At 41.7% G+C, this 24,799-nt stretch overlaps 1 protein-coding gene and 1 long non-coding RNA gene across 2 annotated transcripts in view; both read right to left on the bottom strand.

Moving 5' to 3' along the window:
- Positions 1-24,799, bottom strand: part of rapgef6 (Rap guanine nucleotide exchange factor (GEF) 6) — a 143,456-nt gene that overhangs the window by 118,151 nt on the left and 506 nt on the right. The gene's annotated exons all lie outside the window — the stretch shown is intronic.
- Positions 414-24,799, bottom strand: LOC146510248 (uncharacterized). Its single transcript, XR_014876522.1, has 2 exons — positions 15,107-24,799; positions 414-14,784 (listed from the first exon to the last, which is right to left on the bottom strand). It is a non-coding gene; the product is annotated as an uncharacterized LOC146510248 (long non-coding RNA).

Below are 24,799 nucleotides of genomic sequence, written 5' to 3'. Positions count from 1 at the left end.
TTGTTCATTATAAATTATAATTCCCTACCTAGCGTTTGGGTTAGCAAAATTTCAAAGGCATCTTAAAACACCATTAAAAAAAAGAAGACAGAAAGAAATGTTTTCCACTACGGCTGTGCGATATGACCAAAACCTCATATCCCGATATAAAACATCTATCGTCCATAACGATATAAATCACAAAAATGTAACATTTTCTGTAAATTCTGTGAATCTCGGGTAGCTGAAGTGTTTCCAGCTGGGCGTCGTGTATCTGGAGTCGAGTGTTTTACCGATGCATTAAACTACACATTTTTAGACATAGGTTGTAACGGCCGCTGTTTTCTTTGTGAGTATTTATTACACGGTGTGCTGCAGGGAAAAGCCTGTTCTAACGTTTGAGTCTAAGGTTTATTTTTTTAGCACCTGACGGCTCCTTTTTTGCTTCTCATCGGTAAATACTCTGCATACTCTTTAACGTGATTCAGTTTATTTTGAAAAGTCTCAACAGGATCTTGAGCTTTATTGTGAAAGGTTTATGTGGAAAATAAACAAGCGGACACGTGATGGTTTTACCGTTGTTGTTGCTAACCACAATGCATTGTCCTCTGTAGTGTAGTTATATTAAATATGAGAGAAAGAGAGAACTTTTAAGAAATGAATATAGCCGCTACAGTGACCATCAAAACGATGAAAAAATATTGCCTTAAACAGTTTATTTTGCAACAGCACGAAACAAACTATAGCGTAAAATGAAACAGACGTTTTTATATCGTCATCTGATATATATCGTTATATCGAACAGCTCTATTTTCCACTCCCCTCTGCTACTTCTCGCTCCCTCTCATTACCAGCTCATTTTGCTCTCATCTATCATTTCCCTGTGTCGACAACAGTACAGTCTGCACCTTTGTTAAAGGCTCCCATTTCCTCAGCTGTAACCATTGCTCCTTTGTTAATCCTAATTGCTGGAGCTATAAATTTTCAAGAGTTTGAGGCTTACAGCTAAGGAGCTCTTCGTCACCTGTGGTTTTCAACCCATTTGTCTTTTAACCCCTCTCAGAGATGGCCGACGCTGCAGCCGGGCAGAGAGGTTCGGGTCTGTTCAAAGCAGCAGATGTTAGAGAGCCAGCACACGGTAGTGAGCTGAACTCTGCTGCTGTAGGTTCCTGCCAGACAACAGCCCAGCTGGCAGGCAAAGGTTGGGGGGAGGGGGAGTCGCTAAGTTTAGACAGGCGCACAAACAGATATGTGCAAACATGAACATGACGAAGCACGTAAATGAACACTGCACCTCTGGTTTTCTGTGGTAGTCGGTGTAAAATAGACAGCCACCTGGCCTAAGCGTAGCTGTCATCTGCGTGGCCTTACAGCCACAGGCGGGCTGTCATGTAGCCAAGATATGGAACCGATAGCCCAGTCTGTTCAGACAGGCAGCTCTGCTCTACTTCTCACACTCTCACTGCAGCGCCATAAATCATAAACGGAACCATGCAAGCAAAGCCCGGCGCCTTCTCCCTATTTTGGACTGCAAACACAAATAGCGCCGAGTGTTCCACAGCTCGGCTCGCTAGTTTCAGCTGGCCTGTGGGGCTTGAAAAATGTATTTCTTTTTTTGTAGGTTTGGTTTCAAAAAAGCCCCCGAAGTCGTCTACAAACCAGGTGAAATGTCAGCATAATTTAACCACTATTAACACTCAGAAAACAGAAGTTCTTGTTTGTTTTGCTCCTGAAAGCTTTGATTCAACAGTGGTTCAACGCAATGTCAGAAATGTAGGTGCTACATATGACTAGGCTCTTAAATCTGCATTTCTTTTCTCAACCCTCCATGCCTCAGGCGGGCGGTATTCAAATCAGAATTAGAAATTATCATTAATGCCTTCATTTCCTCCCGACTGGACAATTGTAATTCATTGGACATTGGCCTCAGCGTGTCATCTTTGGATCACCATCTATGCATTGGCTCCCCATGAAGTCCAGACTTCAGTTTAAGGTCTTGGTGATCACTTTTGGAGCTCCGTGTGCTTTCCTGATCACATTAGCGATTCCTTCCATCCATATACAACGTACAGGTCACTGATGTTCTGACCAAAGCCTGCTGGTGGTTCCTCATCCTAGACTGAAAATTAAAGGAAAATGTGCATTGGAGGTCATGGCTTCTATCTAAACTATAGACTTGAAACTTTTAAAGACCCCGAGACTTACATGTATATGCTTGATTTAAACTAAGGGCTGCACGGTGACATGGGAGATTAGCACTGCTGCCACACAGCACACAGTTTATGGCAGATTGTCCAATATGCTACTGCAGGTTTCCTTAACAGATCCTCCAAGCGCACTCACTTCACACCTCTGCTAGAATCACTGCACTGGCTCCCTGTTAAATTTAAAATTCTGGTAGTCACCTTTAGGTCACTGCCTAGTGAAGTCCCCTCCTACAGTACATCAGTGAACTTTTACAGTCATGCATCATCACCAGGACTCACACGTCTTCTGATTATCCGTCTCCAAATTAGGCCAGCTGTAGACTCAACTGGAATTTGGGTAGCATTTGTAACTTAAAAATGAATATATTTGCATGGAAGATAGTCATGTGTAAATCACATCAAAAGCCGTATCACCATAGTTACACAATCAGACAACCATCTGACTTACAGGAACACACACAAACCCCTGCCAGTCAATGGTTTTATGTCTGTATATACATAACCTGATTGACACAGTGGACTAAGTGGACTAAGCTATTTCAATGAGCACAGCGACCGCAGAGGTTGGCGGGGAAAAGCTTTCTCTCACATACTCAACTCCATGTACTTCAAATTTTCTCAGGCCTTGGACAAATATGGTTTCTGCCTTAAAATCCAGGCAAGTGGGAGGGGGAAAAAAATCAGTTCAGACCACCCCGCTTACAATGAAAAACTCACCACAACACATCTGGCTTTGGTGGAACCAATATCAAGACAAGAGAGAAAAAGAATCAATCCAGCAGCATTTCAAGCACAACTAAGAACTGAAGATCAAAAACTTAGAGCAGGATCTCCTGGTGGAAGTGGAAATGATTTCATTTGCTTCTTTTCATCTGGCAACAAACAAATACATAATTAAAAGATTCTTTAAGACTTTTTAAAAGTGGCTTCAGTAGAGAAAACTTTATTTTTTGGGTAAATTGGCAAGTCTGGAGGAGTGTGTATTAACATTAACATGTCACATGCCAATGAAAACAGACACCACATCACACTTTCAAACCCTTCAGCATCAGGCGACACCACGCACACTCATCACATTTTTTGATAATGGAACTTACTGTAAGCGATCAGTGAGATCACCAAAGCCTAACCTCACTTTAACAGTATCAAAGGATTTGTTTCCATGTGTAGAGATCAATCTGTCTCTCTCTGCCTCTAACATGCCTACTTAACTACTCTGTTTGCTCTCAGCTGCTGAGTCAATAGTCCTCTCCCTCCTTTTTTGAAGCACATTCCTCTAATCCTCCCTCCTCTGAACACAGAGGACATTAAGGCTGATACGATCCTTATCGATGAGCTGGACTAGGTGGATACCTACAGTTTTAACTGGAAGTTAGTTCTTATGCCATCTGGAGAAACCAGTTAGAGAGAGTTCACTGGTTACAAATTAGAGGCTACAAGTTACTATTATGGACTCTACAAATATGTTGTTATTATCAGCCTCTGTCTTGATAATATATATGTTTAAGACTGTAACCTTTAGAAGCCAGCTGATACTGTTCCCCCCATGAGAGCTTGAATACTGACGTCTAAATGTCACACTTTACCTCGCTTACCTCATTGTAATAATATGTTAAGGATGACTGATTCTATGACATGATGTTAAAGTACAGTCAAATCATTAGAATCATATGCAAAGTTAATTCCTGCAAAATCTAAATAAACGTCTTTAGAAAAATCTGAAAGGTTTGACCAAATGTAAATTTGTATATGATGTCCTCAAATGACTTGTGAACACCAAACATGTCACATTATGTGCAGATTTTTCCGGGTTCCCTGTGCACGCACATTTGCACCTACCTGATGAACATTAATGTGTCTGTTATGGTTCAAACTGCACTGCTGTCTGATAAGAATTGAATGAGCAGCTAATATTTTATCTGATAGGGGTGTGAGGTAATTGCCAACTGCACGACTGCGGGTGAGAAACAGCAGCTCGTACAACCTCCAGGGCAAAACTGGGGTTTAAAGTATTTACAGAATTGCACAGCGAGGTCAAAAACACCCTTATTTTCGCTTTTGTTTTAAAAAAAATTTTCCCAGATTTAATAGGTTTCTCGCTGACTCAAAAATGTGTTTTCAGAACCTGATTACTGCAATACTGAAGTATCACTTCCTTATACCGTGTAAGAGATTCAATCGAGAGAAAAGAAAAGGGAACATCCCTCACTTCAAAGAAATTTAAGAAATTTCAAAATTAATAATAAGACATAGAAGATCAACACCAATATGTCCAATATACACAACCCAAAGTGCACTAAAGGACGAGGGCACACAGAACAAGCATTCATTCACAGAGGTGTGATCTATTGTAACATACACCACCTTTAACGGTTTATTTACATTTTTATTTACATTTTATTTACATTATTAATACTGTAAATTCTGATGCTTTGATAGTATTTTTTGTTAAACAACCATGCCATCAAAGCCCTTTGAACTGCATATATATTTCTTTATATATATTTAATGCTACAATTCCCTTCCCCACCTCACTCCTCAAACCCAACTACTTGTTTCAAATAATTCTATTAACAGACGCACGTTGCAAAGTTACTATCAACTAATAGGTTTAATGTGAAATACTTTAAAAAGGCACGAACGTGTGGTATTACGTCACAGGTGAGCGGGCTTTCTTTGTCTTGACTGGGTTCATGCCGTGCTCGTGAGGCAGATGGGAAGTTCAGGGAACCCAAGCTTTAACATTCCCAGCATTCCAGAGGTGAGCGCCCTGCATTCTTTTTCAAACGCGTCAGCAAAGGAGGTGACGGAGCAAGTAAGTCAGATAATGACTTGGTGAATAAATTTGCAGGTGACTGAAAACACTTACTGTAAGTGAAAGGCTGGCAAGATAATTGAGGCAAAGGTGAAGTGAACAGGTGACGATTCCAAAAAAACAAGAACAACAAAAGAAAAGAAAGATGAAAAACTTCCCATTTAAAGCTTCACAAGAGTAGAAATTTTGGGGTTTGTCACACACGAAATTGAGCAAAAACTGCATGAGTCACAATGATAGTTGAACCATCAGATTGAGACACATGGGTTAAGCAACACACAATAAACTAACCAAACCACACGTCATTATGTTGGCTTACATTTTATCATCACTTTCCACTTGTCCTCACAAGTCTCTGCAAGCGCAGTGTAGCGTAACTGGCACACCATGATGTGTAAGTGGTCTGGTTTACAAACTATTGCATCAACTCCCCCTCTTCTTAATCGCATGTTGCTCAAACGCTTGCTGGAGTCTCATCTCCAGGTGCGTTACTGCCGAATTCCATGTGGGCTGCATTTTCAGGAAGTCGAATTTCAGTCGCTGCGCAAACTTGCAGAAATTGTAAAGACAAGATTTATATGAGCTTATATTCCTGCAATATATCTTTAAAACATCCCTCAACCACTGTATTCAATCAACTGGTATTCTAATATAAGTGACCGTGAGAACAAGCGCACAAAGACCTGAGTGACGGCCAGTGTTGTTCCGGCCCGGCTTCATTCTTTTAATGCCTTTAAAGAAGGGGAAAGCAGGAATGTTGTCGGTACAAGCCCTTGTAGCTCGTGTCTTTTGCTTTCACTTAACAGAAACACTGCCCAATTCCCGATATCTTCAGAATGGCCAAATCTCTGCTTTGAATATTAAAATATCAGGTGAGCAGTTGCACCTGGTGTGCACGGCCCGTGTTAAAGACAAAGAGGAGACCGTGTGAGGAGAAAAAGTCTTTGTGAAGTAGTGGTTTTCAAATGTTTTCATGCACAACAGCGGCCAAGCCGAAATTCCCAGCCACGACAGGACAGCCCCTGTGTCATCTGTTCCTTTAACATTTCCCAGCACCCACCTAGACCTCACACCTGCAGTTTTTCTGCAAGAGGGTCACCGCTTCACTAGCATATATCCTGCCTCCGTGACTTTATCAGATACAGCCACACAATCCTACAAACGCTATTGTTGCCTGTGGTCTGGATCCAGAGCTCTTTTGAAGTGGGACGAGTTCCTCTTCAAAGTTATGTTTGGTTTCCAAAGCTCGCCATGTTAGCATCAGCTTCACCCGATGAATGACGTCCTCTTGACTCGCGTTCACTGGCGATTAGTTGTGGTTTGCGCCACACAAGAAAGTGACTCATCCCCCTCCCCATTATCCCCCTTACTGTCGAACGTGGCCTTTGATGCATCGCACTCTTGTAATCCCACCATCCAACCGCTGGGTAAACACACTGAAGTTCCCTTTCACTTTTTTAGTGGGAATGAGTGCGTGCAATGTACAGATGGAACAAAGGAACAATTCATTCATAGGTTTTTTTCGCGGTTTATTGCAGTAACAATCTTTGTCATATGAACCCCAGAAGAAAGTAGCTCTGGCTCAAGAAACACACGACTTGGTAACAACCAATCCAACATATTTAAGATGTAGGAAAAGAGGGCACAACACAAACCTACTGCTGCTTACAACACTTCAAGGACTCATTGATCTGTATTTGATTTCAGTGGAACGTGATGCTGAAAAATTAGCATCCCGAGTTTGTTTAGAATGAAGGCAGAGGTTTGGGTCAGAGGGCTGAATGGGAAGCAGAGGGGAGAGGGCAGCCAGTCAGCAGCTTGGGGTTTGTGTTGTGATGTGGACAGTGACTCAATGTTTCCACAGTGGGATCTGCCAAAAAAGAGGCCTCCCACAACACCGCTTCTGTCAGCACTCCAGACTTCATCCCACTCAATAGGAACGGCTGGCAGCCAGTCCATCTCAAATGTATGGGATGAGACAGTTCATGCCGACTATCAGAATCTGCTAATTACAGCTGGGCAGGAAATACTTCGTGATCCTCAAGGCTGATGGATTTCTAAGCATTTTGTGTTACATGAATATGACTTTCTTTTTTTCTTTTTCTTCTTAAATGAAGAAAACTCCAGGGCATGGCAGAAACAACCACAAATTACCAAACTCTACTGCTCAGCTGCCCTTTTCTACAGTGTTGGAAACTTTTCTATTATTCTTAATTATACAATACAAAAAAGAAAAAACTCCCAATATTGTAACTGATCTAGAGGAGATTGAAACACACAAATATAAAAAAAGTTTTCAAAGGTCTGTACAGAAAATCTCAACATTGCTGCCAATATAAAACTCTGCTGTTTGTTTGTAACTATGTTGGTTAAAGGGGACTAAGTGATGCTTTTCCTTGTTTTCTCTCATATAGAGTGCTTGACAAATTTATTAGACCACCGGTGATAAAAACAAGAAAATGCAAATATTTTATTACCATTACAGAAAACAAAAAAATGACTTTGGTAATTACCAATACTGTTAATTTAGAGCAGTAAATTAGCAGTGTTGGTAATACTTGATAAGCAGTGTCAAACCCCAAATCCCTTTGGGGAACAGATAATGCATCTCTAGTATAAAAGATATAAGTCATAGGTGTCAAACTCTGGCCCGCGAAGCCATACCAAATTACTATTAGAGCTGGCCTACTGGTATTATACAGCTAATATATATATTGTTTAGTATTAAGCTTTGCTTGTTCCATATTCAGTTTTTCAGCAAAACGTGTTTGAGTCCATAAGAAAAGATTCATTCTTATATCTGGAGGAATAAATATATTTCAATAAATATTAACGTTAGCCAGCGACTTTGTTCCTGTTTTGAATTTTGGCCCACTGTGTATTTGAGTTTGACACCCATGATCTAAGTAGTCGCTGTGATAACGATCGTTGGTTTTGGACTCAAAGAGTAATTATTTAAGAGGCATTTGCTCGCTCCACGACTGCTGTTTAAACCTTCTGTTTATGAGGGAAAGCCAATCAGAAGAAAGCAGGCTTTGAGGGCTTGATTCAAACAGTGGATAGATAACCTGAAAGAAAGAAAATGTACTTTATTGATCCCCGTGGGGAAATTCCTCTCTGCATTTAACCCATTCACTCAGTGAAGCAGTGGGCAGCCATTGGGCGCCCGGGGAGCAGTGTGTAGGAACGGTACCTTGCTCAGGGGTACCTCAGGGTAGCTGTTCAGGGGAATCGAACCCCCGACCTTCTGATCATGGGGCCGCCACTCTACCTACTGAGCTATCCCTGCCCATCCCTATGTATCCAGCTATCCCTGAAGGGCTACACAAAGACACCAAGTCTATGATAAACAAAGATTATTTTGACAACTTTAGTAAGGGTTCAAGTCCAGATTTTCTTTTTTAGCTTCCACCAAATGAGGATGTTAAACATCCAAAAAGCTGTTTGCGTTCTTTGCTTTCTGTATGCTGTGTTGCAAGGTGAGAAACAGGTCACGGTGTGCTAACAGTCTACAATGTGGCCGCTAAATAAGAACAACAGTAATGGAGCTGGACTCTTAGAGAGACCACATATTACTATAGTCCCAGCCTGAAAACGTTAGAAATGATATACAACATCTGGAAGGACGTGGAGCAGGTGTGCCTCCTTGTACAACATTCTGCTTGAACACTCCGCCAAGAACCATAAAGTGATTCTAAAAAAAAGAAAAGAAAAAAAAACCCCTGAAGGGGGGAAAAAAGGACTCCAACTAAGTGAAAGCATTTCTGTCCCACTGACTCGTTACTCACACGTGATTCAGTTTCTAAGAATTTTAGCATTATACCATGACCATGCGAGAAAAAAAGATGGCTACTTTTTATTTTTGCAGCATTTACTGGTTACTTCGCGTCACCTAAGTAACAGATATTTGGTTACTCTATATTCTTCATGCCTCATGAAACGGTGAAGAGACTCAATGGCTGCACACAGTGTACTGACGCAAATCTGAAAATAGTTCCTCTGGGAGCTACTGGAGTTTTATTTAGTAGATCTGAATTGTTCGTGGCTGTAAATCCTGACTCATCTCAGCAGTTGCATAGCTCACTGTCAACAGCTCAGACCTCTAGAGATAATGCGTACACTAACCTTGGATCGGCTATTTTGTGTTCACGGGCAAAACAAAAGCCGCAGATACACTTTTACTTCCCTCGTGTATCTGCACTGCCTGGCTACTGCAAGGAATGCTGCTGCTGTTGACTGCAGCCAATCTCCGAGGAATTTACAGGGCAGGGTGCTTGAAACCAGCAAAATGGGTGTGCTTTACAGAGTCCACCACACAAGGGGAACATGCTTTATTGCTGTGGCAACAAACATTAAAAAAAAAAAAAAAGACAAAAAGAGGTCAAAAATGCAACAAGCTGTGACATTTACTACTTTGCGTTTTTGTCACCCATTGTTTACTGGGTGACAAACATGGGCTGGAAATAGCCATTTGTTTCCCTCCGAGTCCTTTATGAATTGTGTCCGATTGAAACTGATCTCTCAGTGTTGTCTGGGAGAGAGTGATGTAGATTCAGGCAATGCCGCAAAGTACAGATGGCTAAAGTGGGCAGATCAATAATTAGATTTGTGTTGTGATGTGTTAATAACTGCAGGGAGCCTGTTTTAATAACGCTGGAGTGGTGCTTTACAATTTGTGGCTGTACGCATCCAGAGACCGCTGTGATATGGGGGACGATGTCTGCATCTTCTATCCATTTGCGGCTCCATATTCAAGCGGTCCAACACCGCAAGCATCAAAGCTGCGTGTTCTGGTCCCGCAAAAAGGCTGATTAAAGTGCATACTCTGAGTCAGTCTGGGAACCCATCCACCAGTCTCATGACTTTGCCTCTGGGGACAAGATCCACGTTTTCAAGGGCTTCCAGTGCAGCCAGTGGATACCCTGGCCAAGATTCGCATTTCCATCTGGCAGGAACCATTTTTGTATTAAGATCAATTTTAAAAAGCTAACGGAAAGCTAGCGTATCAAGAGATGGCTGCTGACGATTACCCAAAGCATTTCAGCAAATGAAATTCCTCGTCTGCTCTCCATATCGGTCAGAATTACTGCAGCTTGTTTTCCTCGTGTTGTTGGTGATGCCTGGTGGACTGGTGCTCTAGTCCCTGCTCCAAACGAGCGGCATCATCCATCACACCACACGCTTAAATGGGCAGCAAAGAAGTCGGTCAGCTGATTTTGACGGAACAGTCTGCCGTCATGCCTCTCAGTGCCATAAACCTTGTCAGTGTTGGCTTGAAACATTGAAATGTGACTGTTGTACTCTACTGGTACGTTAACATTTTGTGGCTTTAAGTACACACGCTGTTAGTTGCTTAATTTCGCTTCCACTTCCCACATGTGTGTAGGTCGCTTTATTTTTATTCAGAAATAGTACGTTTTAAGAGAGTTATGTGCTTTTTTCTTTAAGTTACTAACCTGTAATCATGAACTGGTACTTATATTTGAACTCTAACAGCCTCATTCCCTCATTTACAAACACACATTTTTCTTTTGTTTTTTGTTTTTTAAGTCACACACACTCACACTCCAGTGGATCCATCAGGGGTAACTCAGTTCAGTATCTTTCCCAAGGATGCTTGGACGTGGGGATCTAACCACTGGCTATCCGCTCTACCTCGTGGGCCGCAGCTATGATACTCCCACTGACATCAAAGGTTAGGACTCTTGTTTATTTCTGGGCTTCGCATGGTACTTTCATTATGGTGAAAACTGTCATTCATTAAAAGACCATGCTTTAGCCTTCACCTGTTTCCACTTGGTCATCAATTTTACTCCCCTTGCCCCTAGAGAGCTGGTGATGGGGAATCTTAAGATTTAGTTCACTAGATTTGGAAGACCAATAAAAACGCAAAACATTTGCCTAGCCGTTAATCAATAAGATATATTTTTGGAAATAAACCAAAGATACGTAAAAAATAAATAAAAAAACAAAAATTCTCCATCTCATTAGAGGCCTCGCCTTCTCTACTTAAAGCAAATGCATTTGATCTTTATGCAGAGAAGCATAACGGATGTCCGGAAACTTTGAGCTGACAGGGGAGAGGGAGTTTTAAATGTCCAGTAAGTCAAAGTTGATTTGACATAAATGGGAAATCTCAGCCAGATTCTGCCAGTTCTTTAAGCCTTAATGCCTCTTTGTACTGGGAGGAGAAAGGATCATTTTTGCAGAGTATAATGTCAGGCTTTACAAAATATAGTCTACAGGGTTTCCTGCATGCCAGGCGCAGTCAGCCTACAGAAAGGAGGGCTGCTGACATCAGCCGGCTCTCTGTTGGCAGAACTGCCAGAAGGGTATTTGTGTACACTGGTGTTCTGTCCAGCCTCATTCCAGTTTTAAGCTCACATTTGGCTTTTTCACTGCAAAAACCTGGCTGGGATTCCCCAAACTAGAAATAGAAGAAGAAGAACATCAAGTAATTGCTGCGACGAGAAACTGCTTCCATAAAAAGGAGTGACCCTCCATGAATCATTACATTATTGTGGTGTTGATGGGGAGGGGTTTATGTGCCCCCATCATCCCAGGAGTTATGTTGTTTGCCCCTGGTAGGGTGCCCCCAACTCAAATTGGTTCTGGGTGGATGGTCAGACCAAGAGAAATGTATAAAAACTCCTATGATGGAATAGATCAGTACATAAATAATAATCAAGGGACATGGCTACACTACTCAGGGTAGGGTGCAGCCCAAAAGAATTACATGGGACCGACCGCCTGTGGATCCACCTCTCACGGGATGGGTCACAGGGATTTGGTGTTTTGTGGATCAGGCAGCAGTCGGGGAAATAGGAAAATTAGCAATAGGAAGATGGAAGTATCTCAGGGTCTTGTCCACGATTGAGGGCAGAATGGAGTGAAAGATTGACAAAATGATTGGCGTGGCATCTTCAGTGATCCGGATGCTAAAGGGAGAGCTGTCGATTCACCAAATGATCTACATTCCTACCCTCACCTGTGGCTCTGGGTAGTGAAGTAAAGAACGAGATGCCAGACACAAGTGGCAGAAATGAGTTTCCTCCAAAGGGCATCTGGCTTCTCTCTTAGAGGCAGGAGAGGAGCTTGATCATTTCGGATGGGTTAAGTGTAGAGATGCTACTCCTCCAGATTAAAAAAAGCTAGTTGAGGTGGTTTGAGCATCCAACTAGGATGCCTTCTGGACATCTCCCAAGTGAGGTGTTTTGAGCATGCCCCACTGGGAGGAGGTCCCAGGTCAGGTCCAGGACATGTAGGATGGTTGGATGGATGAAATTTAGTACAGTTTAAGTCGTGGCCATATTCAAAGATGAAATACAGTTGATTGAGAAAACAATCTGACGGTGAATTCCAAAAGAAAGTTATTGTTATTTGCAGTACTGGCACCTACAGCACTACAGGGATGCAGGGAGAATTGCTTTGCTATGATATTCTGATTGGTACGCCTGTAAACTGAATTTTATTGGATTGTTTTATTGTCAAGGAAAACAGCTACATGCTGCCAACAGACCTAAGATACAAAGTCTGTCAAGTAAAGAAAATACTTCAGGGTAGAACAATTTAACTTTGCCACAAGTCATTACACTGCAAAGAAACACTCAAATCGTGACCCAGATCCTGACCGGGCATGATCAGTAAGGCAGACTCGTACGCAAACATACAGCTGTAAGTCTCTGCTGATTTCCTTTTCTAACACACATTCCAGACCAGTTTTGCAAGCTCATAAAACTGCTTTAATAAGAGTACTGCGGCAACAGGTTCCTACACAGGCTGCTTCTTGGCCTGCTTTTGCTCAGAGAGAAAGAGAACCAAAACAGTAAAGCGCCAAGTCTGACAGATTTCTGGTACGTCCGAGTACCACACCCTTTATGCTAAAATTAGTCGGTTAACTGGAAATAAACGTGAGTCATTTAAAAGTCTAAATTATCCAGAAAGTAGCCTAATGTTTACAAAGGAGAAAAATCAAAGCATCTCTATTACAGATCATTGACAGACATAAGTAAACAAATGTTGATAGTGAAAATATTAAGCAGATTAATAAAATCTTATTAATCTACTTAAGTTTTTGTCATTCCTTAAAGCATAGCTACTTCCTGCTTTAGTACGTGGTCACCCTATGGTCACAGGAGCATCTCCTTACTGCTCATTATCACAAATAAAGCTGTCACACATTAGTGGCAGGTCACTCTCAATAACCGCACCAACAAGATGGCTAACATAGCATTAACAAGCAAAGTGCATTCCAGGACAGTGTCATCCCAGGGATATTTATGTATTTAGGAATTTAAGCCCTTAACCCCATGCCCCACCGTTTTTTTTAATATCTACCAAGTTCAGTAATAATTATTTTGCAATTAGGCAATGCACTACCAGCTTCTGGCAGAGCAACACAGCAAATGATCAACTCATGCATGCTGAGCATGTCAAGGTAACCCCATCAGCTAAACTATGCAATATGACTCCCTATGTAGCCTTGATTTGCATTTCCTACAACCCCAACAGCACAGAGCTGACGATATCTGCCTGTTCACGCCTGCTGTCCTGTGTGGAATGTAGTTACGCTTCCCACCGCTTACACACACACACACACACAGACACACACACACGCACAGCGGCAGTGACGTGCTATACCGTTTGCGCTATGCATTGCATTCGCATATGCTGGGAACCCTGGGCTTGTGGGCGGTGTGGTTGGTATGGTTGGTGGCACCCACAGGAAAAGCTGACGTGTTTACATTCAAACAATACCCAGCGGGACAAAGCCCTGCTGTTGTTGTCGACTGCTGTGTGAATGAGGGACTTCAAAACAGGCTTTAAACAGCCAAGCTATTAGGGACTTAGTATTACAAGTGGTTCTGTTTCAACACAAGCTTATAATGAATGTGTAAAGTGAAATGTGGGATTACAGAGTGATTAAGGCAGTAAACACAGACTATGGCTAGATTAGTTTCTTAGAAGGATTACGTGAGTAAACACAGCTGACCAGAAAAGGGTGAAAGCAGCATTTCAGATACATTTATGTAACAATTAGTATTTTTATCAATGGGGGTGGGGGGATTGCAACTAATGTAGCCTTATGAAACTCAGTGAAAATCCTTTGAAAATTCTGTGTTGTTCTAGTATTTCATCATATCCCTATTTAGATGAAACAGTGTCATAAATTGCTTTCATTATTACACTACTCTGCATTTTTTTTTCAAAGCGCTAACTTTACCCTGGTGCCATTTCTCAGGCTTTACCCGCCTGCAGTAGCATATATATAAGGCTAAACTGAAACCAACAACCACAAACTACACAGAGGAGAAAAACTCACTCACTAAAACTTGAGTCACTACCAGTTTTTCAGCATCTGCCTGCCTCCCTCCCAGTCCACAGGCCCTTAAGCTCAGTTAGGAGGGGCCTTTATTGGATCCACAAGGAGAGCTTTCAGTGTCCCGGGTCAGGGGAAGGCTGTGTTTATTCACCCAGTTAAACATACAGACACGCACAGCTTCGCCACTCATACACAGACTGCTCTGTGCCCGTTTAATTTCAGATTTCCTGTTGTCTCGGCGGTTCTTCTGGCACAGTCGGGTTTGTTGATGTCGTTGCAGGTAACTGTGGGAGTATCCCCTGCAGATACGAGTTAAGTTGCGCTGTGTTTACATCAGGCTGGATGAAAAGACCCTCGTCGTCTGACGCTTTGGGGCAGAGACTGACGAAATGTGACGATGTTGCAAGTATAGTCGCTGACATGACATGAGACTGTATATTCAAGTCATTCGTGACTGTCACCTTTTTTTTTTTTTTTTTTTTTTTTTTTTTGCCTGTCCCATTTGGTTCTTTAGCCGTCAGAATTGTTGTCTGAAGACCAACAAGGATACCCAATGGATTTATTTTGCCAAATGGATCATCAGCATTGCCGTATTGGTCCATTTGATCGACCTTTGTTTTTATTATTTATTTTATTTTATTTTCAGTTGTTACAGACGGGACAGACATGAGTGAGGGATAGGAAAGGGAGAAAGAAAGAGGAAGGAAAAGAAAAACAGAAGGGGAGAGGGACAGTGAGAAAGGGGGGAAAAAAATATCTCCGGGATCACCTGTTGACTGTCACCTTAAAGAACCTTAATAAAGAATCAAGAGCCACAAGTGGAACTTTAGAAACCTGGTTCGTCAGGCTCGTGGTTGTTAGGGGATTGCTTAGGTGTAAGGAAATGAAACCCAATGATTACCCAAGTCAAACCACGGTTAAATTAATCTAAAGGAGCAGGGTGGCCTTTCGGGTCTGTGTGTCAAAACAGTTCAATTTTATTTTATTTCTGTAGCGCCAAATCGCAACAACACTTGCCTCAAGGGGCTTGAATTCAGGTTACATAATGGGGCAGCCTCACAGCAAGAAGGTTCCTGGTTCAAAGCCTTTCTGTGTGGAGACTGCATGTTCTCCTCTTTGCCTGCAAGGGTTTCCTCCAGGTACTTCCTCAGCTTCCTCCCACAAAAGTGTTACACAAATGCCAGTCGGTTCCTTTCCACATTTAGTGTCCTGTTAAGATACGTTGATTAAACACTGATGAAAGGTTTCTGCCAGAAAATTCAATAGGCCCGGCAGCTGCAACCAGCCAGCATCCACCCACGAGGACGCCAGCTGTGCGGGACGGACGGATCGCTGCCCTGTGTAGGTGCAACTTTGCTCACAGAGACACTCAGAGACAAAAGACAACATCCAGCATGAAGACAAAATCATTGTTAATCTTTAAAAAACTAGAAAGGGTAACAGTAGGGCAACAAAGATGCTTGCTATCTAAACAATTTTAACTATTGTCTGCTTTTTCTGTGACCAACACAACCACACTGGTTGACTTGTGACAAATGCTGGTTCAAGAGTGAGATGCCATCCCACAATGTGTGACCAAGCTGGTGACCAGCACGAGGAAGAGGTGCCAGGCTGTTACAGTTGGTAAAACCAATAAATAAAAGTATTTTCCTTACAAATGTGGCACCAGTTAGCGAGAAATAAACAAGCTTTTCAGCGGTATAAGAGTTTTTGCCAAGAGGAATTGTTATAACAATGATATAAAGACCAAATACAAAATTTTGTACTTTTAGTGCTACCTTTACATACTCCAGTTAACCAGTGAATCAACAGGTTTTTCATGGACACCTTACACACCTCACTCCTTCTCATTTAAATGCAAACACCGCATTGAACACATGGTGCTTCAGCAAAGGGTTCATCCTAGCTCATCTGTTGTTGCAGCAACAGATGAGCTAGGATGAACCTTTTATTGTCATCTGACAACAAACAGTTATTGGGCAATTCAAAGTGGACTTGCGTCATTTTGTCACCAGTACCTGAAGCAACACACCAACACGTAAGCAAGATCTACTTTAATTTGATGTGCACATTACTGTGGATAAAAAGGTTCAAGTAAAATCTTCTAAATAGGAACTTTTGTGTCATATCTTTTGCATTCAGACAGCACTATTTTATATCCTCTATGAGCATTTATCATTGTGAGATGTTTTCTCCCTATTCTGGCGTGAAAGTTCACGTCAAAAAATTACACAAAAACTTCATCTGAGGTTTTCTTTATGCATCCACACATATCTGTCTAACATTGCCTACCTGACTTTCTCAATGTAAAAAACCAATATCTTCCCCCTCCCACCTCTGTGAAGGACCTTCTTGTATAACCTTCCAGTAACTTTGTCTCTTACTTTCCCCTTCCTGCCTTCTGTGTCACCTCTTCAATAACCCATCTATACCTCATAAAAACATTCTTATCAACGAGTGCATCTCTCTGGCTCTCTCTCCGCTTTCTGTTAGAGATGGCACGATACCACTTTTTTATGTCCGATACCGATATCATAAATTTGGATATCTGCCGATACCGATATGAATCCGATATAGTGTGTTTTTTAATCAGTAAAACTGTTTTTTTAATATCTTGCTGCTTTTTGTATAAGTTCATACTCAAGTTAAAAAACAACAACAACAACAACACTAAAGCTATTTTGTTATACCTGTATGTAAAAAAACACACTGCACCCAAAATATTTCATAGATCAGCAACACTGATCAATCTAATAAAGTTAAACCTGCCCCATCCTCCCTATTCTGGTATTTTAAAGAGTACTTAGCAGAAATATTAAGCAACCTAACTAATAGGGTTGCAAACTCCCAGCAAAAGAAAATAGGGAACCACCCTCTTCCTCATGATGCTTAATCAATGTAATCAACTTTAATTTGATGCAGGGTGAAAAAAATTCACAGAAAGAAATTATTTTTCAAGAATAATTAAATAGATTCAACATCTTTCTTCAACAGAATTGCAGACTGCACAGATGGTACCTTCCCAAAGGAAAAAGTACTACTACTAAAAAGTACTAGGGTATATTAGACTTAACAGTTACTATATACAGTAATGGACTTCTATACATTTTACATCAGATTAAAACTTTGGGTGTAAGATTCAGATAATTATTAAATAATTAAAAGCTAGATATTTTAAATGAGAATAAGAAAGAAAAGTATGTCTTTGTGCCCCCTTTTGCCTGTTCATGCCCTATCGGCCACCCTGGCTAAACTTTGCTAGATCCGCCCCTGCACAGTTACCAGCCGTCAGCTACGTAGAAAAGGATCCTGGTCTAGAAAGTAATATTAAATAAATTCTAACAACAGCTTATCAAGCTTAATAGTGCTGCTGTTGTTCAGCCGCTGGTTTCCTCTTTCTGGTGAGAAGTGGGCCAAAAACAAAGAAGAGAGACGGACTCGCGGCAGAAAAGCCGATCAGCTGATCATTAAGCAGTTTCAGATTGAAGTAGCAGCAGGAGAGAGAGAAGAGGCAGTTGCTCTATATATCGGTTGTTAAGCTTAACGCGGGAATGCTTTACAAACATTCAGAGATGAACTTACACACTTGCTTTACTTCTCTCTGAGATAACTTCCTCGGAGATGAAATGTTTGCTAGCAGGCTACAAATACGCACAGCCGCTCAATCACGTGACCACACTGCTCCGGCTCGCCATGTCGCCAAGTTTTGTGAGGTGCTTTTTTGATATTTAATGGATCGGATTACATTTTTTATTTCTCTCCGATATCCGATCCAGTAATTTAGGTCAGTATCGGACCGATACCGATACGTAATATCGGATCGGTCCATCTCTACTTTCTGTATCATAAAAACTTCCTCAGTTTCCCTTCTGTTGTCGTGTATCTATTGTGTTGCAACTCTTTTTTATGACTCATCTGACTGTTCCCCCACCTTCCATCTCTTTACCCTGTTCTAATCTTTTGAGTTTTCCACTCTCCCACTTATTTTCATCCATTTTCTCCCTTTGCGTTACTGATCCAGTGTTTGCCTAGCACGCCAGTTTATAACTGGCATAATAGTCAGTCTGACACTGTGAAAGGAAGTCTGACAAATTCAGTTTCTCTTCAACAGATGTCTAAACCACAGGCCAACCTGTGGTTTAGAAACCAATAGTAAATGCTGAGAAATTTTCTGCCGTGTATTTATGTTTGAAAGCTTTGCAGAAAATTAAGAAAATATACCCATTTCTTATGCTAAGTGGGCCAGCAATGTACAATAGGCAGTTTTAATATGGAAACCACCTGCATTACACCATGTAGGTCGCCCCTCTTCCACCAAAGCAGTTCCAACTTGTCAAAGCAAAGACCTCTAAAGACGGCCTGTGCTATTAGGCAGGAGGACACGAGCTATAGGTTCTTTAAGTCTCCTCCTCAGACTTTGTCACATTCATTAAAACTTTGCAGAATGATGCACTATCCTGTTGAAAAGGGGGTGAAGGGAGTCTGCACCAGTGTTTAGTACACGTCAAAGTGGCAGGGCCAACTTTTCTCAGCAGAACGAGAAGAGCTTTCTTTCCATAGTACATGGACTCATCTTTTCTCCAGGACGTGTGCCTGGTGAAGGAAGAGAAAAGCTGATTCATCAGAGCAGGCCACTTTCTTTCACTTCACCACAGTCCAACTCTGATGCACAGCCAGCTACGAGTCCATGTGAGTTACTATTAAGTCACACTACAGATCTTAGCCAGCATTAAGGTTTTCAGCAATTTATGCCACAATCAGTGAGTACTAGGCACCCATGACCCTGATAAGAGTTCACTGGCTGTCTTTCCTTGGACTGCTTCTTGTACTAATCACTGAATACTGGAAACACCCAACAAGACCTTCCTTTTAGGAGACACCGTGAAAAACTCTGTGCAGCCAACACAGCTTGGCTCGTATCAAATTGATTCTTATGCTGCCCGTTTTTCCAGCACTTCCGCTTCAAAAAAGTGACCGTCCACATGCTGCCAAATACATCCCGCAACTTGACAAACGCAACTGCAACAAGATAATCAGTGTCATTTACCACACTTCAGCTGGCAGTTTGCGGCGTTCGCCTTCAAAAACGCTGCATCCAAAAATTTGGCTTTGAAAGGTTAATTCACTCGTCTAAAACATCACTTCCTATCCACTTCATTCACCTCAATGCTGCCCCACGATGACAGAATAATGTCTCACTGACTAGATTTTATAAACTGGCAAAAAAAATCCAACGAATTGCTTGGCTCATCAAAAAATGTCAGTGTGTTCAAAAGCTGCTGATCTGAGATTTGATTCCATTTCTTGACTGAAAACTGGGAGAAAAAAAAAAAAGGTTTTCACAGCCGCTGTTTAACAATGACTGTTATTATGTGATTTAGGAGGAAGAACAAGAAGGTGAAAGGAGAGACTGGTGGTCAATTTATTTCCCACTTTATGTGTAGAACAGCAGTAGAGCAAAGAACCATGGCTATTCTTCCACTCATACATTATCAATGACCAGGCCTGTTGTCATTAGTGCAGATAAGTGCAGTCAAGCTGTACAGGTCTATTAAGTCATGAGATTTGACTGGTTCTTTATAACATTTTTTATATAATTTTTAGGGTGGTTTGTTGAAACAGATTAACTGTTATAGAAAAACCAATCTCTACTAATAGGGTTTTGCAATGCACTGGCAGAAACCCTGAAGTTGTATTCTGCAAAGCGACCCAGTCTGTCACAGGGCTAACAAAAAAGACTGACAACCAGTCACGCTCACATCAGATCCACCAGCCAGTTGGTGGATTTGAACCCAGGACCCTCTTGCTGTTAGGCAACAGTGTTAACCAACACGTGCCACCATGCTCCCTTAAATATAAAAAATGTCTGAATCAAACTTGTGTGCAACCCACACAGTTCTCTGTAAAATGATGCATGTGTCAAACTGGTTTTTACTTTGGTTTGTTTTACTGGAGTACTTTCCTAATTTTCCAATAATTACGGTTAAAACAGCAACCCCGGAGAAAAGTGCATAGTCTGGGGTACTTTATGGGTAATAAAATATCCTGTAGTAAAGCAGGCTGGGTTAATTACTGAAGCCTAAAGATATAGCTCAAACTGCAATATCAGTACAGCTAGAAGACGCCAGGCTTGTCTAGCAGCCTGTCTAGCCATGTTCAGTGGTAATTAGCTGTAAACTACATCGAACCAATTGGACGCCGCAAATATCTGAGAATATCAGTTTTACAGTTACTGGTGTCACGCGTGTTTGCTGTCTTCACCTCCTGCTGTCTTTATCGCCGAAAGTCACCAGAAGCGTATTTTGAGCAGACTTTGTCAGCTGTGCAGCGATGCCCGAGCAACACTGAAGAGAAAAATAAAGTACCAATGAAAGCAAGCAGGAAGCAAGAAGACTATATATGCCCACACGCAGTTTCAGATACTAAATAATGTGTGTGTACTTTGCACAAAAGCAGATGCGGAGGCTTTCTTTTAATGTCATTCCCCTTAAATGTTCTGTCATTTACATCACAGCACTTAAAGGCTCGGTATCAGAGAGAGCGGTTTTACCATTTTACTTTGCTTTCTAGAAAGATGCAACTGAGGTGTCGTGCAGAGCAAAGTATATTCCATATAAAATTGGAATTAGGATGCAATTTCCTGTCAGCCTAACGCAGATTTGGCTCGTTCTATGACTTTAACTATACCATGTATATGCGACTCTGCATTTCCACGGTAACGGCAGATGACTGCCCCTCCCTAAACCTGGTTCTGCCAGAGGTTTCTTCCTATTTAAAGGGAGTTTTTCCATCCCGCTGTCACCAAGTGCTTGCTGATTATTGGGGTGTCTGTCTATTATTGCAGGGTCTTTACAATATAAAGTAACTTGAGGCAATTGTTGTAAATAAATTGAATTGAAATTACAGTTACATGAGCCTCTCTGATGCAGTGACATTTTGATCAAATAAAGAAAATCAGAACACTTGGTACCATTTCCACTGTTGGACATCATCTAGCCTAAGCTGCCCTCAGCTGTGGGGCCAGTTTTAAAGAATGAATGGGAGCCAAAGGCCTCTAAAGAGAGGAAAATGACAAATGCTGACATTTCTGTGCTGACTAGACAGACCCAGGGCCCGTGGATGGAGGCCTTTAATCTGGGCAACGATTTTTTAAATCAACATCCCAGTGTTATCCTTTACTTAACCCTAATTTGTTGAGCTGTGTCAGCGCTGAGCAAACCACTGTCTTCGGTAGCTCCTGCTGAAACACACGGCCTCTTTTGAAACATTTCTCTGCGAGCACTCCAAGAACAAGGCTTCGACCACACACCGATATGCTCCTCCGCTCTGTTCATGCTTGCTGAGAGAGCAAGCGTCTCTCCTTTACTTGCACCTTTCCCTCGGGAACCTGTGGCTTTGCGATGACTGGAATTCCCATAAATGTCCGATGTGTGCTGGGAGAAGCCCAAACCACTGTAAATCACCCAGGCATGATTTGTCGTCCGTTACCACCGGGGCGTCTGGATGGCAACGAGAAAGGTAGGCAGGGAGGTAAAAAGACCCACAAAACTAGGGAGGGTTGGGGAGGAATTAAACGTGCGGTGGGAAAGATTTCACACTCAGCCAAACATCTGTACAGGAGACAGGCGTACCTACAGCACATCCAGAAAATTCAGATGACAGGTTTCCAGTAAAGTACAATTGTGAAAATTCACCTGATTTAAGCACAAAGACTCTTTCTCTCTTTCTCTTATTTTTGTATATATGTCTCTTCTTTTGTATATAACTGTCCTGTTTGCTATTTATTCTTGCCGTTTACCATTTGTATTTTATTTCGGCACAGTTGATGTGGAGCATCTACAATTTAGTTGTACGTGTACAATGACAACAAAGGGCTAGTCTATTCTATTCTCTCACGCATACTCCATGCTGGCCGCTAAGCCACCGTGCTACATGCTCAATTGCTTGTGTTGTACCACCTTTTCCTTGCCCCGAACTCCTACAACATTGAATCTGGCATGCTGACACAAGAAGGGACATGCTACTTTGCAAAGCAGAGGCCATAGAAACACTGCATTTTCAGTTTTCATCAAATTTCGCAAAAAAAAAAAAAAAAAAAAAAAATCCCCAAAAGGCCTCGTAGCCCCTCTTTAATCTCAAATTCATCTCTACTAAGCCTCAGGTGAGTATGCAGGGGGAAACTGATCTCTGGAAACCACACTTTCATACCCAAGAACATGTCCCGACTCATGTAAAAAGAAAAACAAAACAACTCGACATTATTATTAGTGATGTAGTACAACACAATGAGATAGGTAAAACATAAGCAGAAGAAGAGATCTGACGCTGATCTGCAACAGAGTAAAGTCAAGCCAGCAGCTAAGGTCAAGATTTGGTTGTTGTCACTGAAGCGAAACACGCGTTAAGGTCCGGAGATTGTGTGAGGATTCTGACACAGATTTGAGAAGATTTCGTGTACTTCTTGAATCTGGTTATTGCGTCTGTCTCACCTCAAATATAGCGAGTCCGTTTATAGGCTGTTTGTTATTTGGAAGGTTTTTTTCTGCCTCAAAGCAAGAAGATCTTGGGTTCGAATCAACCGACCAGCTGTGATCTTCCTGTGTGAACTTTGTATGTTCTCTCCGGGTACTTTGGCTTCCTCCAACAGTCCAAAAACATGCACTGGGTAAGATTAACGGAGGATTTGAAATTCTCCGTAGATGCGAACGAGAGCATGAATGATCGCCTGTCTCTTTGTGTTAGCTCTGTGATAGACTGGCGTCCTGTCCAGGGTGTACCATGCCCTTTCACATTACAGCAGCTGCAAAAGGATCCAGACCCTAAACTGGATAAGCTGAAGAAAATGGATGATAGATAGTTGGATGGATGATATGACACTACCTACATCCTTTAGCGTCAGTCTGTACACTTAATCATGACCAACTGGCTCAGCTGTAGACTACTCCATGGCTACTTGTAAGAGTTTTAGACCAGGGGTGTCACACACAATGCCCTGAGGCCAAATCCAGCCCAGCAAAGATCTGAAATGCAAACAAGGGTCTAAATTTTGGACCTAACTGTATTCTCAAAATTTACAGCTTCTTAATTATACCAAAAAGTAATTAAGTAAAGAAATAAACACACAGCAGCTCACCCATGTACAAATATGATCAGTAAAGTCAAAAATGAGTTACTTTGTAAGTATCACACACAAATAATCACAGACCCACTTCGTTGCCATCACTGTGTCATATTTATGGACTAAACAAGGTTGTTTTGGTTTGTTCAAGTCTGCACAAAAGCTCTCTATGACGGTGTGAAAGAGGCTTTCTACCTTCCATACACCCCACAAGCAAACAGGAGATTGGAGCCTTTTAAAAAGAGCAGGGGCGCCTCCAGAATTTTTTCATTGGGGTGGCCGTATGGGGGCACACCAAAAACAGAATTTCCAGTTTTATTATGCTGTTGTCTAATATAGATTCTTTAAAAACGTGGAAAACGAGAGAAAGAAAAGAATTATATGCCTAGTTAATTTCCCGCAATTAAAGTTGATAACACTGAAAATGGCTACATATGAAAACCAAATTAGAAATTCATAATAGTCTGTTTTAAATAACAAGTTAATGTTTCATCTTAACATAGGGTGTCTTCCTCTCTCTTCCGCTCACCTTTATTAAAATTATTACCAACATAGGACTGTCTTGTCAGGGGTGGCAGCAAATTCTGGGCGTGACCAGTGCCCCCCTTTGCCCCCCCCCCCCCCCCCCCCTTGGTGGCGCCCCTGAAAAAGGAGCCTTTCCAAAAGAAGAAAAACACAATATTCTGGAGTCTGATTTGAAATGTGCCTACAACTCGAAACTATCACCAGGAACTGAAAACGGAGGGGCTGTACTCTCTGAGTTATTTTGGGTGGGTGGGGGGCAGAGAGTGTAACTAAAGCAATGACAAGCCAGCTGTGTTTCCATAGCTTCACACAGGGAGGAGGCAGAGGAGGGATGAGAAAGGAGCAGCAGCTATTAAACTTAACTGGCCTCGATCGGGATGAGGTTTGCACAAACTCACTCACTCCCAGGCTTATGGATTTAGCCATCTGATGGGAAGCTGCGAGGTTAGGGTTTGTTTTGTAAGACAGGATGTGGGAAAAAATTTTTAATTTAATTTAAAAAAAGGGTTTACCCAACCTCGGCCTTGAATCCCCGGCAACCTCTCAATGAACCACTCCAGAACCATCAGAAACTCTTGACACTACAGTCTGCTAATCTAAAAACTAGCTAAATATCTATTTTTCCCACTTTCTATATTACAAACTGTTATTTAAGTCATGTACACTTTCCACTAACGAGCATGTGACTTCACTGAAAAGTCTCAATTAGATAGTTATACCACAAGCTAGCCACTGTTGGCTCAATCAAGTCAAACTCCAAACACCAAGAGGCGCAAACGTCTGATTTTAGCAAACATTAGCGAGGCAATGCTAATTAAAGAAACGCTTTTTTT

The sequence above is a fragment of the Neolamprologus multifasciatus genome, chromosome 10 (genome assembly GCF_963576455.1).
Source record: "Neolamprologus multifasciatus chromosome 10, fNeoMul1.2, whole genome shotgun sequence".
NCBI lineage: Eukaryota > Metazoa > Chordata > Actinopteri > Cichliformes > Cichlidae > Neolamprologus > Neolamprologus multifasciatus.
Note: the sequence above shows the minus strand (reverse complement) of the source record. Positions and strands in the feature narration are given on the sequence as shown.